The sequence below is a fragment of the Ambystoma mexicanum genome, chromosome 5q, assembly GCF_040938575.1.
Source record: "Ambystoma mexicanum isolate Mex_15411 chromosome 5q, UKY_AmexF1_1, whole genome shotgun sequence".
Taxonomy (NCBI): domain Eukaryota; kingdom Metazoa; phylum Chordata; class Amphibia; order Caudata; family Ambystomatidae; genus Ambystoma; species Ambystoma mexicanum.
In genome coordinates, this window is record NC_090933.1 from 790,748,842 (window position 1) to 790,767,697 (window position 18,856).

The window sequence follows — 18,856 nt, forward strand, 5'->3', positions numbered from 1 at the left end:
GTGCCCTGTATGCCTGACGTGCAGAGTAAGATGTCTGCAGATAGAAAATAAGGGGTTAATGAACTGGGGTTATTGGGGTGTCCCTATCTCTTTCCTCTTCTCCTCTCCTGTAGACCCCCACAGGTTAACGCTCTCACCTTAGGTAAGTGAATGCCGAGCTCTCCATCTGCCTCGGGGCAGGGTGCTGTAACCAGTTTCTTCACCGGATAGGTAGCGCAGGCCTCTTGACTTCAGAGGACTGCTGTCCATCGTTTACTGCACGAACGGTAACTTTCGAGTAACTCAAATGTCTTTAAAGTCTTTAATAATGATGTCTCTTGTTTTGCAGGGTTCCGGCGATGGCGGATGACGGGCTGAAGTGCCTTGAAGATGGAGCCCGTGTGATGAATAGAAGCTCCTGGAAGCACGTAAGTAAGAGCTTGTTGCCAGCTTCACAATGCGCTCTAACTGTCTTTTTATTTTGCAGGTACAAGTTCGGAGCGGTTGCAGGGTGCCGGGATACCCACTGGGTTAGATGTGGAAAGGAGTAATGGCACGTGAGTATTAAAGTTCCCCAATGTCTTTAAACGCACCTTGTTTGTCTTTCAGATGCGGGATGCAGCGCCGACGGCCTCCGGAGCGTGCGAAGAGTTGGTAAGCTTTTGTCTTTCAGATGCCGGAATACAGTGTGAAGACCTCCGGAGCGCACGAAGAGTAGGTAAGCCTTTGCCTTTCAGATGCCGGAATGCTAACCTGTTCTTTCTTGTCTTTATAGGTGTTGCTGAAGACTGGATTCAGGGTGGTAAGCCTTTTTCCTTAGGCCCAGGATCAGATGCAGAAGACACGATGAGGGTTCTGCTGCAGAGGATGCAGAATAACGCAAAGCAAGATTCATCCACCGGGTGTGGTTTAAATAGCCTCCTGTAGTGCTTAGGTGTCTCCTTCCACAGCCACGCCTAAGTAAGAAAAGAGTTCCTGGTAAGAAAAGAGTTCCTGCCTTCCAGAAGAGTTCCAGTGTTCTGCATCTAGGGAGTGGCTCCAGCCCCACCCAACAGGAAAAGTAGTTCCAAACAGAAGAGGATCAGAGGCTCAACTGGCAGGCAAGTAAGCAGCATGGTCTGCTGCAGGTATGTCCACCCAAGCATTATGAGCCCGGCGCTTCCAGCGCTGGGACTGGGCATATTTATGAGCCTGGTGCCACTGGCGCCAGGACTGGGTCCAAAAGGTCCCCATTGGGACTGGTTGGCACTCGGAACCTGGGTTATGGATCTGCTTCCAAGGGAGTTGGGAAAACCCTGACCTTTTGGAAGCAGAGATCATGACAATGCGCATATATGTATAAAAATGTGGACAAATCTGACATTGGGTACCCAACCAAAAGTGCAAAAAACTGTCAAATCTGAACTAAAGCTCTCACCGAGATGGGACTCGGATGAATACTTGCTCTACTAAATCTGTGATGTAAAGATGTTATTGCTAGAAAGTTGGTAACATTGTAAATATGCTTTATATGAAAAATATATTTACTGTGCAGAAACAAAGGGAAGGTTCTCCCTGGATTGTAAAAAGCAGCATCATCATGACACCAGATTTTCTTCTCAAATCAGGGGAGAGGACAGACCCTAACCAATAGGATTCCTAGAGGGTGTGCCTAGTATAATTCAGCCTACCCACCCCTTTGGGAAATACATAAATAGAAACATCTTAGGACCTAGACACACACATTCACCCATCAACTGATTGCTGGCAGAGCACTTTGCAAGAGAAATCCATATCCAAGACTCCAGAAATTTGAAAGCAGAAAGGCCCATTTCCAAAGCTGAACCCATCTCAGCTTGGCCTTTTAATGATCCTGAAACCAGATTTTACCCCAGACCTCCAAGGGGAACAAAAAAGAACAGCCTGGCTGTGCTGTTTCTGCTTTCTTGCCAATAATTCTTGCTAGAATTCAGAGATCTAAACCAGTAGAGCAGAGCTGTAACAAGATAGCTGTGAACCTGAACCAACCCGTCAGATCCAGTCCAGAGTGCCGTGCAGTGTCCAGAGTGCCGTGCTGATTGCAGAACCAGATCGCTTTGAGTCCAGTCCGGGGTGCTAGCAGAATTCCAGTCCAGAAAATATCCCTGACCAGATCTCTGACGGGTCCATTCCAAATAGTGGTAGTGAGTATCCTTAGCATAGGATTGTTGCTAGCAAATATCTTATCAATAAGTAATCCTATCCAAACCCACTCTATTTAAGTGTCAAATTGAAGCTAACATCCTCGGCTTTCCAACGAATCTAAAACTACATTCCGACTCCTTATAGTTTTTCCGCAATCACGCTTCCCGTGCGTGGAAAGGTTTGCCACACATTTTTCGTTTGGCTCAATTTCATCACGTGTAAAACAGCTGTTCTTTGCATCCAACCTCAGAATTAAGTGTTCAATCTGCTAGTGACTCAATAATCATTGCTAGTGTTTATCTGAAAGTATGCAAAGTGTCCCCCACTAGTATTGAATCCAATTTAGTGAATTAAATCAATTTTTCTGTGTTTTTAACCATTCATTTAAAGCCACCTTCAAAAGAATTTGACCTGTTTGCAATCATTCCCGTTTCTCTCTGAGTTTGCTGGGGGAAAATGGGATTGAAACTGTATTTGTTGAGTGTGTATTTCTGAAACCTGTTTTCTCTCCTTCCATCTCTTTATACTGCATATTGGGGGTATTGAATAGTGTGCAGGGGGAAAGAGTGTCATTGCATTTGACTGAACCCACACAAAGTATCATTCTATGCTGCATTATTTTTTGTATCCATACTCCTTCTGATTAAAGAGATTGTTGATTGTAACATCACCCCATTGGTGATCATTGTATAAATATTAAATAGTGTGATATATATTGTGCAAATCCATAATATAAATCTTTTAACTTTGCAAAACAGCCTTCTTCCTGGTTCAGTGAGACCAGGGGGGATTCAAAGAGAGGGGCGTGATATAAGGGTACATCATTCAGAAATAAAAGAATGTATAGACATAAATAAATAACTAAGGGTTTCATTTGTGTATCCTACGCTAAGCATTGACTTAGGTGAAGTGCTGGGTTGAAATCACTTACAAGTTGATCATTACACCTTTGAGTCCTCATTGGTTTCTCCAGTTTGTTCCATTCTTTGCACCTCATGTTTCAGGTGAAATGGTTTTATTTGATTCACTTGGACAAACTTTTCCACAGCCAGATCCCCTTCCTTTATCAGTATTCTATACACAACAGGTCAAAACTTGTCTACATTTTTTAATGGACCACGCCAGGACACTGTGATCCTAGAATTCTTCATTTTCTCTTTTGTAAAATTGAACTTATATACCTGGTCACCTACCTCATACTCTCTATCAGATGACTTCCTGTCATAGGGCCTCATTACAACCTTGGTGCTAAGTGCACCAACTTTACCACCATGGTGTAAACTCCGTTTACACCATGGTGGATGGCGGATTTACCGCCCCATTCCAAGGTGAGTGGGGCGGTAAATCCCCATTTCCCATTTTCCCTTCCCCATTCCCATTTTTGCCCCATAGGGCATAATGGGAGTGGGGAAGGCGCTAATTACGCCGCCGTAAATTACGGCGGCGTAATTAGCACCATGGCAGGTTAGCGCCATGGATTTTAACGCCTGCTAAAAGCAGGCGTTAAAATCAGAATCAGGCGTTAAGGGTTAACGGTGGCGTTAACCCTTAACGCCTGAGTTGTAATGAGGCCCAAAGTATGATTTGACACCCTCAGCTGTTCTTTCTAGGTTTCGTTGCAGGAATGCAAATGTGTGTTGTAAATGTTTTCTCAACTCTTCCACACACTCATGAATGGTGGATGCATTTACTTAGGGCCTCATTACACGGATGGCGTTAGGGATTTACCGGTACCGGTAAAATACCGGTACAGGTAAATCCCTACCACCTTACTACGAGGTCCCTTTGCGGGTTGAGGGATTTAACGCCTGCTTTTTGCAGGCGTTAAAATCCAACCCGCTAAGGGACCTCAGAGCTAATTACGGCACAGCAAAATTGCGGTGCCGTAATTAGCGCCTTCCCCATTCCCATAGAGCCCTATGGGGCAGAAATGGGAATGGGGAAGGGCAATGGCGGAAGGGGGATTTACCGCCCCTCCAACCTTGGAATGGGGCGGTAAATCCCCTTTCCGCCAAGGCGGGGCTGGTATTTTACCGGCATGAGCCATTGCGCTAATAGCGCCATGGCTCACCGCCTACCGTGTAATGAGGCCATTAGACTTGCTCAAACAAATGTTGGGGCAGTACCATCTTCCTGCCTGTGATAATCTCGTTTTGACTGGGATTTGTAGATTTTGATTGGTCACTGTGGAAGGCCCATACAAATGGTACCATCCATGTTCAAATCAGATGTAATACTCAGGATATGCCAGTGGCCGCAGCATTTGACAAAAAGGCCATAACCCAGGGCTCCGCCATTGGCCAGGTTAGGTCTATTGACTACCACTGGAGCTGCAGACTCAGTCAGAATGTTCTGTCTTAAGGCATGCCATGCAGAAGGAACTGGGACAGAACAAATAATGCAGGCTGCTTAAAATGTGTCCCCATTTGGTAACACAAGAATAATTGCACCGTACAGATAATTTAAAATGAAATAAACACCAATGCATTTGCGTGCATAATAGAATTCATGTTCAGGTTCATGTACTGCAGTATCCAGATTTTTGTAACATCACGGTATTTATCTGTGAAAGATGTCACAGTTTGTTTCACTATGGGTGTCTATTCAATTTTACAACAGTTCCTTTTGATCGCTTCACATTACTGACTCTACAAACATTGGAAATTCAAATAGAACCAATAGTGATGTGCCTAAGCAGCAACAGCTACATGTTTAAATAATGTCTATGTTTTTCATTATCATGAACTGGTTAACACTTGCATGGTTTTCTACACCACATTCACACGCTGTGTTTGTAGCCTAGCAAACCCACGCAAGTGTTAACCAGCTCATTATGATACTGTACTAAAATTATGCTCATTGTGGTTGTTTGTATTATTTTAGAATTGCGCACACTTTTGAGTATTCAGATGTTAAGAATGTTTTTTAGTGCTTAATGCTTTTTTATGATGTGTGAATATAATGATTTTTTTGTAATAATCTCGATTAGAAATTATGAAAAAATGTTTGGATACTAGGTCACTTATTTATTGAAGATCACCCTAATTAATCAATGAGTGAATTTTAATTGGCACTTACATGTATACCTTCCTTTGGCTTATTGTAATACATCTAGCAGTAAAAAGTCTGATGTGGCCCATATGTGTTTCCTGAAGAGGTGGGAGTGCCTTCTGGAACTTCACGAATGTTTGAGCGGTTCTGACTGTTGCCAGGATAGTGTTACAGTAGTTTGGGGTGTAACAAGAGAAGGCCCATTTGCTGTTTTTTCTATTTGTGTCCCTGCTTAGTTTCAAGCCTCACAATTGTTTTACTCCTAGATGAGCATGCCTAACTGGGGCCTGTGAGATTTGTGGCTAGGTAGGCTCTTGGTCAGGCAGTCTTTATCCTATATACAATGCAGGCAGTTTTTCAGAGCACTAGCTTAATGTAATTCCCTTGAGATGGGAGAGATGTGGTCAAAGCAGTGCATTGAATAGCCCTTAAGGAAGCAGGCATGCAGCCAGGATGACAGGGAGGGGGGAATTACTTCCATCGAGGGACGAGATTAACAGGGCATGAAATAGACTCATGTTCTGAAATCCTCAAGTTGGAAGAAGGGTTTAACCTTCCACAGGAGTGCTAGTTGATAGAAGGCAGTTTCATTTGTTGATATTTTGTCTGAAGGACCTATTGTTGTCAGTAATGGGGCCTGTAGGAGAAATCCTGACACTTCTCTTTCTGCCACAGTTTTATACCACAGGATCTAAGCTAGGCATCTACAGACTTTGCACCATGCATTTCATTCTAGATGCACATTTACCTCTAGCTGCAAACCAAAAGTAACTAGACACAAAAATGACCACTGCACACTTCCACAGTTAGGTACTTTTATAAAGGTATTCATTTTCATCAGTAAGAACAACACACTCTGCATCAATAAGCATTTTACACTGAGCACATATGAGAATGCAAGAAAACACACTCTACCTCAATACGCTTTTTTCAATGGCACATATATAAGTCTTTGCTCTAACCTGGGAAGCCCTAACTGGAATGCATTAGTGATGAAGGCAATACATTATGATTACGGTTTCATCCCTTGGTGATACCCTTTACCTTGCCTAATGTTAGATTGATAGTATGATTATGAGATTATGAGCCCTTCTGCATAGGAGAACAAACCCCCATTTAATACTTTGCATTCCAGATACTCCATTCGTCATTTGCCTTCCATGTGCACTTTGACACCTTGCCAAAGAAAATACCCTGCAGATGGGGGTCCTCATTGATTGTTGACCAATTTTACTCACCCCCTCTTATTTGGGCCCTAGGCACTCTGACTCTCGGTATGGCTCTCGAAAAGGTAATCTCACCCTTGGCTCGACAGCACCTTTTCTGCAGCTAGGAACCACACAACCCAGCTCTATCAGGACACATCCTTCAAGAATTCCCTGCACCGTTCTCTCTGCTAGCTTCCAAAAGACAGCGGAATATCGCAGCATCAAGCAGCACAAGGTCACAGCCTTTCGCACTTTCCCAGTTTCAGACCAGAATCCCATGAACAAAAACCTTTATATCCAAGAGTAGCAAAATGAACGAGCCAGTCCCAAGATTTCTCACTTGATTCGATTGAAGACAGCAGAGTCAGTCTGCCCAAAGGCCAAAGTTGTTCAGATCTCTCAGGCAAAGAGCCTATCCAATGTAGCCCAAATCAAAGTCCATAAATGAATTCCATCCTGTCTTCTCGCTGCATCTTTTAAAACCTTCTCCCAACACTGCTCCTTCATATTGCTCTGTATGTATTCTTTAACATTTTCCCTCCTATTCTGTGATGTCACCTGTCACCACCACTTACAGTTTTTCAGCCCCTTTCACAATGTCACCTCTAACCGCATCACATACCAAAAACATTAAACCCCTCTGAGGTTTTTTGACAACCTTTGAACAGCCTTTTGCTCACCTCGCCATCCTGTGCCTGGAGAAATATGCAACATCTTTCTTCCTTCCTGCATACACCTTTGTATGAACAATACACAGGCTCTCTTCAAGGAGGATTACACTGTTACATCACACTCTCTGATGCGTGCCTGCTGTTCAGCTTTCAATTTTGCATTACTTTCTGAAACATGCAATGATGAGTGATAGAGTTCATGTGCCTACTGCAATATTAGTACTCTTATAACCTGTGGTCTAACAAATCTAACCCACTCATTGCACTTCTATACTAAGCGTTAGTAACTAATATCACAAACTCCCTTGTTGTCCACAATTAAATGTCAGTAACCCATGTACTACACTACACTCAGACTGGTCGATTCATGGAATTAATGTGCGCCGTAAAATTCCCGCGCAGAGGTGCCAAAACGTGCGATTCGCAGGAAAAGTGCGAAAATCGCAGGGAAACCAGCGCACATTGATTCATGGAAGTCTGTGCGCGAGAAAAACATTGGATGGGCGCTGAAAAAGTGCGCGGCGCACGCCGGCGCAGAGGTCATCCAACGGCGTGCGCCACGATCACTGCGAAATCGCACATAGCGCGGCGCACATCACAAAAGTAGGCGTAACACGGGGCGTAACACTCGGAATGGGGAACAATGCATGAAAATATGGACGTCACAGGGGAAGTACAGGAGGCAAGTGCGCGGAACGCCCACACGCTACAACCCGTATTCATGGAATTGAATAGGGCAAACCAGCGCACGGTGAAAGACGCGCACAGGGCCAAACAAATACGCCATGAGAAAGCAGGCGGTAGCGTCCCTGCGCCTGAAATAAATGTGCGCCAAAATGTGCGCTAACAAAAAGAACCCATATACAGCTATGATGAATGGTCCATACAGTGGCCCTCTAGGACAAATGAGGTGCAAAGGGGTACCGACAAACACGGACACCCGCTGTGTGAAAAATAGCGTGGGCGTGGATTACGGGGTTCGCGGGAAGTTCCACACGCGATTGGCCTGGGCACGTGTATTGCGGGGTGCGCGTGAAGTTTCCCACGCAAATTAGCATGGTACGTGTATTACGGGGTACGCGGGAAGTTCCACACGCGATTGCCCTGGGTCCGTGTATTTCGGGGTGCACGGGAAGTTTCACACGCGAATTAGCAGGGTACGTATATTTAGGTGTGTGGGGGAAGTTTCACACGCGAATTAGCAGGGTATGTGTATTTCGGTGTGCGTGTGAAGTTCCACACACAATTTCAGCAGGGTACGTGTACTCCGGGTGCACGGCAAATTCCACATGCGAATCCAGCAGCCTACGTGTATTTCGGGGGTGCCGGGGAGTCCCACACGTGAATTGGCCGTGTGGGTCCTCCAAGCTGTTCCCTCTACACCCTCCACGGCCCCTGCAGGCGGCCCACACCACAGGGGACTACCCTGCACCCCTGCACATGTCCCGCAGGCAGCCCATCCATCATGGCCATGCCCCCCAGCCAACCCACATGTCACCTTTCACTACTGCCCACCAACGCATGTCTCCCAGCACCCCACCCCCCACCAGTCAGGGGCACCCTCCACCAGGCCCCCACTCATGTCTCCCAGCACCCCCACCCCCCAGCACTGTGGGGCACCCTCCAACAGGCCCCCACTCATGTCTCCCTGCACCCCCACCCCCCAGCACTGTGGGGCACCCTCCACCAGGCCCCCACTCATGTCCCCCTGCACCCCCACCCCCAAGCACTGTGGGGCACCCTCCACCAGGCCCCCACTCATGTCTCCCAGCACCCCCACGCCCAGCATCCAGGGGCACCCTCCACCAGGCCCCCACTCATGTCTCCCAGCACCCCCGCCCCCCTGCATCCAGGGGCACCCTCCACCAGGCCCCCACTCATGTCTCCCTGCATCCCCACCCCCCACCAGTCAGGGGCACCCTCCACCAGGCCCCCACTCATGTCTCTCACCACCCCCATCCCCCAGCACTGTGGGGCACCCTCCACCAGGCCCCCACTCATGTCTCCCACCACCCTCACCCCCCAGCACTGTGGGGCACCCTCCACCAGGCCCCCACTCATGTCCCCCTGCACCCCAACCCTCCTGCATCCAGGGGCACCCTCCACCAGGCCCCCACTCATGTCTCCCAGCACCCCCATCCCCCAGCATCCAGGGGCACCCTCCACCAGGCCCCCACTCATGTCTCCCTGCACCCCCTCCCCCCAGCACTGTGGCGCACCCTCCACCAGGCCCCCACTCATGTCCAACTCATGTCTCCCTGCAACCCCACCCCCCAGCATCAAGGGGCACCCTCCACCAGGCCCCCACTCATGTCTCCCTGCACCCCCACCCCCCACCAGTCAGGGCCACCATCCACCAGTCCCCCACTCATGTCCAACTCATGTCTCCCTGCACACCCACCCCCAGCACTGTGGGGCACCTTCCACCAGGCCCCCACTCATGTCCAACTCATGTCTCCCTGCACCCCCACCCCCCAGCGTCAAGGGGCACCCTCCACCAGGCCCCCACTCATGTCCCCCTGCACCGCCACCCCACTGCATCCAGGGGCACCCTCCACCAGCCCCCCAATCATGTCTCTCAGCCCCCCCACCCCACAGCATCCAGGGGCACCCTCCACCAGGCCCCCACTCATGTCTCACAGCACCCCACCCCCCAGCATCCAGGGGCATCCTCCACCAGGCCCCCACTCATGTCTCCCTACACCCCCACCCACCTGCATCCAGGGGCACCCTCCACCAGGCCCCCACTCATGTCTCCCTGCACCCCCACCCCCCAGCACTGTGGGACGCCCTCCACCAGGCCCACACTCATGTCTCCCAGCACCCCCACCCCCCACCAGTCAGGGGCACCCTCCACCAGGCCCCCACTCATGTCTCCCTGCACCCCCACCCCCCAGCACTGTGGGGCACCCTCCACCAGGCCCCCACTCATGTCTCCCTGCACCCCCACCCCCCAGCACTGTGGGGCACCCTCCACCAGGCCCCCACTTTTGGCTCCCAGCATCCCCACCCCCCACCAGTCAGGGGCACCCTCCACCAGGCCCCCACTCATGTCTCCCCGCACCCCCACCCCCCTGCATCTAGAGGCACCCTCCACCAGGCCCCCACTCATGTCTCCCTGCACCCCCACCCGCCAGCATCCAGGGGCACCCTCCACCAGGCCCCCACTCATGTCTCCCTACACCCCCACCCACCTGCATCCAGGGGCACCCTCCACCAGGCCCCCACTCATGTCTCCCTGCACCCCCACCCCCCAGCACTGTGGGACGCCCTCCACCAGGCCCACACTCATGTCTCCCAGCACCCCCACCCCCCACCAGTCAGGGGCACCCTCCACCAGGCCCCCACTCATGTCTCCCTGCACCCCCACCCCCCAGCACTGTGGGGCACCCTCCACCAGGCCCCCACTCATGTCTCCCTGCACCCCCACCCCCCAGCACTGTGGGGCACCCTCCACCAGGCCCCCACTTTTGTCTCCCAGCATCCCCACCCCCCACCAGTCAGGGGCACCCTCCACCAGGCCCCCACTCATGTCTCCCCGCACCCCCACCCCCGTGCATCTAGAGGCACCCTCCACCAGGCCCCCACTCATGTCTCCCTGCACCCCCACCCCCCAGCACTGTGGGGCACCCTCCACCAGGCCCCCACTCCTTCCTACCACCCCCCACCCCCCAGCAGTGCGATTCGCCTGTGTACGTGTATATCAGGGTTGCACGTGTAGTCTGACACGCGATATCAGCAGGGTACGTGTATTACGGGGTTCGTGGGAAGTTCCACACGCGATTGCCCTGGGCACGTGTATTTCGGGGTGCGCGGGAAGTTCCACATGCGATTTCAGCAGGGTACGTGTATTCCAAGGTGCGCGGGAAGTTCCACACGCGATTTCAGCAGAGTACGTGTATTTCGGGGTGCACGGGAAGTTTCACACACGAATTTGCAGGGTACGTGTATTTCGGTGTGTGCGCGTGAAGTTACACACGCGACTGTGCCTGTGAGAGTGGGGTACGTGTATTCCAGGGGTAGGCGGGATTATTTACTCGCGACTGGGCCTGGGAGAGCATGTTACGTGTATTCCTGGGGTGGTCGGGAAGATTTACACGCTCGCCTACAAAGCGCCAAAAAATAAAAGGACCAATCCTGAAACACGTACGCCAGCATGAAGCAGGCGCACGTCCCGCGCAGCATAAAAGAGTGCGCAAACAACAAACAAGCTCAGACGCCAGGATGAATATACCGTTCCTAGCAGCAGTGGCCGTGGGATACCGCAGGAGGAGGAGAAGGATAGTCAGGGCCAGAATCTTCACACCCAGAACCAGCCTATTTGGTATGCCAGATGACCAGGTGTATGGGAGGTATAGGTTTCCACCACACATAATACTCGACCTGGTCAGTGAGTGGGAGGATGACCTCACATCACCCACCCTGTGCTCCCAAGCACTCAGCCCCCTGGAGAAGGTCCTCAATGTACTGCACTTCTTGGCTACCGGATAATTTCAGCGGACAAGTGCCATAGTGGGGGGGGTGTCACAGGCCACGCAGTCACGGTGCCTACACCAGGTTTTGGCCATCATCACTGCACGCCCAACAGTCCGCAGGCACATATACCTGCCCAGAACACTTGCAGAAAGGCAGGCTGTCAGCCAGGATTTCTACAGGGTGGCACAATTCCCCAAAGTCCTAGGTGCCATTGATTGCACCCATGTGGCTCTACGTCCCCCAGGGCATCTGAGCACATCTATAGAAACCGCAAGCACTGGCATTCCATCAACGTCCGGGTAGTATGTGATGCCAAGGGAATCATCACCTCAGTATATGCCAACTATCCAGGGTCCACCCACGACAGCTTCATTTACAGGATGTCAACCCTAAACTGGGACATTCAAGCTGGGCGGCATGGCGATGCATGGCTGCTTGGTGAGTAGAAATGCCACAGCACACGCATGCATGACAGATACAGAGTAATGCCAATACCCCACTAATGATCCCCATCACCACCTCCCCAGGGGACAGTGCCTACCCTCTCAGCACACACATGATGACGCCAATTCGGAACCCCATCACGCCTCCCGAGGTAAGATACAACAGAGCCCATATTGAAACACGGGGCATAGTGGAGCGCACATTCGGAGTGCTCAAGTCACGCTTTCGCTCCCTTGCCCGTTCTGGCGGGCGGCTGTTATGCGCTCCCCCAGTAGTGTGCAGGATCATAGTGGCAGCATGTGTCCTGCACAATGTTGCAACACGCCGGGGCCTGGCTGTGGACATGGTGGTACCCCCACATCCCCAACCACATGCACGCCCGCTGCGCATGGGAGGGGAAAGGGCACGGGGTGAGGCAGCCCGTACGCAGCTGGTGGCTTATTACTTCACATAGAAAGCACACCCCTGTGGAGTGCACACAGCCCTGGCACATACCATCTGACAATCAATGATGACTCAATCTGACAATTATGATGAACAAAGGGACAGTCAACTGTCAGAACCATAGCAGCCTGAGATTGTTCATCTGGAAATGTCACAATGTGTGCATCCCTACCTACACAAACACCACCAATGCAGTGTCATCAAAAGACACACTTCCATGCAGCAAAAATGAATACCCACTTGCAAAATACAGCATGAGAACAGTGGCATGTCACCCAATCCCTCCCCGGCACGGCCACACGACACACCATGGCATGTCATGCTATGTGAGAGCAAACAAATTAATCCCCACAACATGCCCCAAGTGTCACCAACTACAGTGCCCCTAATGGAAAGTGGCCACACATGAAATGCTCACAGTAATGCAGGACCAACAACACACATTACCAAATACTTACCAAGAATACCAATCACCTACACAACCTCCAACCTACCATAAACATAACAGTACGGACTTAAAAAATTGGTAGCCTCACTACGTGATAATGGCAGTACTTCGAACACTTCCAAGTATACAGTGTTAGCGCCATGCAAGAGTGTAGGTGCACTGCTTACAACATGGACTCCAGTCCCAAAGTAGACCGCCTTGTGAAGACATGAGAAATGGACCTGCAAATTAGGAGGATGAGATGGATGCAGAGGCACATATCAATACACCATGCAGTGTGCAATACAACAACAATATGCACTAGGAATGTATATACAGTATTGACTAGACTGCCCACACATCAAATGGGAGTCCAACGTCATTGTGTAAGTCAATGTCACTTGGGCACACCCTTTGCAAGCCCATGGAAACGGGAAGCAGGAGGGGTGTGTGTCACACAAACCCAAGCATCTGACCCAAATTCAGGACAAGCCTGCATGTGCCCAGCCACAATACAGCGTATGCCCACGGGAGCCACACAAGGCACCACACTGTCCAAAAAATCAAAAATCCACAAAAAATGTTTACAAACAAAAATCAAAAATGGCCATTAATGGGCCCGGGGGGGTGGGGAAGGCCACCCAGGAGGTCTGAGGACAGGGTGCACACCAAAACCCACCTGTGTGGATCTTGCGAAAAATAAACACCTCCATGGGCTCATGGCCTGCACGGCTACCCTTTTGTGGGAGAATCGCTGCTGTCGCTCTCCTCACCCTCTGCAGCTGCATCAGGAGGTGGTGGCACTATGGGAGGCAGCCCACGCAAAGCCCTAGTCTGGTCCTCCATGGCAGCAAGCATGCGGGTGTGGAAGGTCTGGTTCTGGAGGATAATTGTGCGGAGGTCCCCATGCAACAACTCACGGGATGCCCGGACCTCCGCCCTAGTTGCCTGCATCTCAGCTGAGAGCGTATGTGTGAGCCGCTCCAGCTGCTGTTCTGTCCTCGTGTTAGCTGAAGCCTCAAGCTCAACCAGAGTTGCCCTGAGCTGACGGAGTTCCACCATCAAGGCTTCCCTGTGGCCCTGGGACTCAATGGAAATGGCTTCCCGCAGAGTCTCCAGTGCCGCCCGCCTGTCCCTGTTGGACGCCAACATGTCCTCCCTGTGTGACTGGCTAATGGAGTCTGTTGCCTGCTGTAGTTGTTCAATTAGCCTTTCTCGGGGGACAATGGAAGTGGCCACCCTATCCATGGCCCGAGCCACCATCTCAGTTGATGCTGCCTGTTGGTTTGCCATACCGTATATGGATTGCTCTCATGCGGTATTGCCAGGTGGCGTACGGCCAACGCGTAGGCGGGCACCACACCTGTCTGGGGCAAGGCGAACTGCGCTTTGCTGTGCCGGCACTGCCTGAGGCTGCAGGACTGCATTCCCCCTGTGATCTGCTGGCCCAGGAACAGGATCAGATGTAGCGGAGTGTGACCCTGCATCTGTAACCACCAAAGGCTGACCTACCAACACTGACATCCCCATTGAGGGTTCTACCCCTGGTGCAGGTGGGTTGGACAGTACAGAATCCCTCCCAGAGACACTTACCTGCGACACAACATAGGTCTCATCATCAGAATCGACACCTGAATAGAGCTCGCGGAGGTGCACCCAGAGACACCCCTTGAGATGACGGCCTGCAGCAAGTGTGGGTTCTCACCCACCACCACACCACGTCCCTCACCGGTGCCCGGTCGGGCCTGAGACCCCTCCTGGGTCTGCACCATCTCCACAACCCCAGCAGTATCAAGTGCATCATCCCCTGCAAAGACATGAAAGAAAAGAAATGGGAACAGGCATTAGCAACATGGAACACAATTAGGGCTGAGAAGCAACAGAAACAGTACTTCATTGACACATGTACCACATGACTATAACCCTCCCATGCATACACTATCACTGCGTATGAAGGGGAGGCAAATGGCACACATTGATGACACCAAGATGGAAGACCAACAAATTTGCTGCATGCTGCCTAGCAGTGCCATCACACATTGGCCTGTGATTGGCATGCTCAATACACATACATGACACGTGCCATCACACAGATGGTATGTGCCCTAGCCATGTCACACATGTGACAATAGGACTGAGAAATGCCTAGTGAAAGTGGTGGAATGCAGACAATCAGCCTGAATGAACACAGAATAACATGCAACTATGTTGTGGCAAGATGACAATTCAAGGGCAACTGGCGTGAGGTTGGGCTGAATGTCTACTGTTGCCAGAAGGGATACTGCAACACCCAAATCCTGGTGCGCAGAATGTATTGGATGAAGCAGATGGGTGACCCAAAGCACTCAGGCACACACCCCCTCACCTGGCACTCAGTCAGAAGCACTCACACACACGCCATGCACATGGATGACACACACATGCATGTGCACTCACCGGACAATGCCTCGTAATCTGGCAGGTCTCCCATGCCTTGGATCTGTTCCTCTGTGACGTAGGTCCCAGCAACATACTCATGTTGAGTGAGTTCTATGTCCTCTGCCGGAGACCCACCTCCAGTCACTAGAGTTGCGGCATGACTTGAGGCCAGCTTTTTCTTTGCCCTGTGCTTAAGGTCATTCCAGCGCTTGTAGCAATCATTAGCTGTGCGCCTCACGAATACTAGGGCACTTATGAGTTCTGCAATGGTCTGCCAGTGTCCCTGACGTTGTGCAGGTGTGGTCTTGCATCCTGCAGTAATCACCATTTCGCTGTCATGTGCGGACACATACTCCACAAGTGCATCAAGTTCGACCCGATTGAAGCAGGGCTTCCTTGGTGGGCCGGACTGTGTAGCCGTGTCTGGGGCATCAGCCTGTACTGGACGAGCACTCTTCCTCTTCCGCTTGGAAGGTGGTGGTGATACTGAGTGTCCTACGCCGCTCTGGACACTAGGGGCAGGAGCCCCGGTGGACTGTGGACTAGGAGTGTGGGAATGAACACTCACCATGGGACTTGGTGCAGGCATTAGCTGAAGTGTGATGTAGTCAGGGGGAACGTCAGCAGGATGGACTAGGACCGACACTGTCCTGGCTGGGACACTCAGAGCTGGGGTGGATGGAGCCGCAGCTGCCCCTGCAGCCTCCCCACCCAGCCTACTCAGGGCAGCAGATGACATAGCTGCCCCTGATCCACGTGGGCTGGTGACACCAACGTGCATCGCCACACGTGGCCTAGACCTGCTGACCTGGAAGTCAGCCATGGAGTCACCCAGTGCCAGGTCTGGTGCCACAATGGGCTGGTCCAACAAGGGCTGAGCAGGGATGGTGTCAGCCACGTTACCCTCAACCAGGGGGGGAGCATGGGTGTCCCTGACTGGTGACCCATACATGGGGGGCTAGTGGCACCCTGCAAGTCCTGGCCATGTCCCCTACCATATCCACCATGCCACCTCTTGTGGCTCGCCCACCTTTGCCACCCTTACCCCGTGCTTGCCTCCCAACCATGGCACTGATGTAGTTGAGAGTTGCAGTAAACTATTGTCCTGGGCAATTGGGGGTCAAAGGGGTAGGGTACTAGATGGAATTTGTACCCTAGTGCTCTAGCAAGGCTGTATGTGACCCCTGGGGGAAGATGACGGGTCACGCAACGCACAGGCACCCCGAAAAAGGGAGATCATGTGCACGCAACCCCTCCTAGACCACGTGCATGGAAAAAAAAACCTGCACTACTCTGTGGCACCCAGAAACACAAAAATGAAGGTATGCGTGTCACACGCAGCCTAGACTGACCTCTGAAGGGGTAGGCAACACACGGGGCAAGCACAGATTTCAAATACGTGCGCAACTCACCGTCTGCCAGGAAAAATCGTGTTTAAAATACGCGCGTTTGCGTGTTGGCAACACCACCGCCAAAAGAAGAATTGTACGCTGTCTGAGGAGACAGGACAACAGGAGAAGTGAACGCTGTTTGAGGAAACCGGCCCAGGAAAAAGACAAGAAGAGAAAAAGCTGTCAGAGGTAACAGGGAGTACGAACTTAGAATGCTGTGAAGTAAATCGCGTGTGAACCAACAAGAAGTACAGATTTCACCCGCTCGCTCTCCACGAAAAGCACGTACAAGGAAATGGCGTTCTACACGTACCTTTTAAACATGCCTACACGTCCAGCGTCACTTCCGCGTGTACGCACTAAGGCCCCATCATCCAATTACACGCGCTGACACTCTGACGTGCAGTCATTGGATGTGTAACATGCACCCGTGTACAGGGAAACTCCCGCGCACGCACGTCACAGACACGCATACGTGCTGTTGGCTTTTGGGCCAATGAATTCGCGTATGTGTGCTGACGCGCTTACGCGCTAAGGCCCTTTCCTCGAATTACACGCAGACGTGCTGGATTTTCACGTGCGAAATCACTCCGTATCAAGCTGGCCACGCGTAAGCACACTGAAGACCACGCTACTGCCCAGAATGCTGAATTAATGCCCCCCCAGAGCCCCGAGCACGCTCCCACCTGCCATCCGCTGCTGCCTGATTGCCTGCTGCTCATGTGCCCTGCCATTTGCTGCCTGCACATCAGCTGTTGCTGTGACCACCCTTGCTGGAACCGAAGACTCCCTTCTGGGATTCCATCGCTCCACAGCCCAGCCCCAGGACCCAGTTGCCCACCCATTCCTGCCTCTGGGGTTGTCATGTCGGGCACTGCAACATCTGGCACCACTGACAACCCCCGGCCAGAGAGGCAGAGGGGCACCAGCTTCACTGCCACCGAAGTTGGTGTTCTGGTGGAGCAAGTCCTGGGGCAGTATGATGCCCTCTTCGGAAGTTTGCGCGCCGACAAGGAAGGACGGACTCCGATCTGGATGGACATCGTGACTGCCATCAACGCGGAGGGGGTGGCAGTCCGCGACTTCCAACATGTCAAGAAGCGCTGGGAGGACTTCAGGTCCAGGACCCTCAAAAAGTCCCGGCGCCTCTTGAAGGCAGCGGATGCTAAGGGGAGCCGGGGGCCACTTGTCGGACGATCATATGAGGGTCGTGGAATGCATATCCCCAGCGCTCCACGTCTAGGTCCTTGAGAGGCAGACCCGTCTGGAGTCGAGCGATAAGTGTACATGCATCATGATTGTAAGCTGTGCGTGTGGTGATGTGCCAGTAGTGTGCAGGTTGTACATCTGTTTGTATGGGGCCGAGTATGGGTGGGGGAGTACAGGGCCGTGAGGCTAACACATGCGAGGGCTGTCATGTGTGAGACATGGATGGTGCTTGTGTGTGTAGGCTTGCATGCCAAATGCAGTTGTGTGGGCACACATGTTTGGATGAATGTGTATGTAAGTAGGCATGTTCGTGATGTCACACATGGATGTTGTTTTCAGCTGCATGTATCAGCACTGTGTACATGTGCATGTGTGTGTATTTGACAAGGGTGCAACAGTGATGCAACATGGACAGCGAGATGTGGAAGCCTGATTGGCAGATGTGACATGGATGCCCATCTGAACACTGCGACAGTTGGCAGAGGTGTACACATGCATGCAAGTGTGGTGGTGTGTGTGCAAGTGTAGTGCACTCCCTGTGTTGCATGTGATGTCTGGCTCACCTTTGCCTGCTCATGCTGTTGTATGTGTATGGATGGTGCTGGCAGTTGCGATATGGCTGTGGTATGGCTCATGTGTGCAAGTTGAAATGACATGTGTGTTGGCGATTGTGATGCCATGTCTGAGGTTTGCCAATGACACTCATGTACAACTGTCATGTGTGTATGTGTCCATTGTACAGTGCCCTGTTGCCTGTGTTTTATTTCTCCCTGTCTGCACCGTCAACTGATGAAGAGGGCGGAGAAGGTGCTGTGGAGCACAGCGGCGGGGATCGCACCGCCAGCCGGAGACGCAAGGAGTTGGACTCCTCGGCAGCAGAAAGGGCAGCTGGGACCCCACAGGGCCCAACAGGGGAAGATGGCACGGAGTCATCCAGGTTGGTGGAGGGTTTGGTGGAGGAGGAGGCCATGCAAG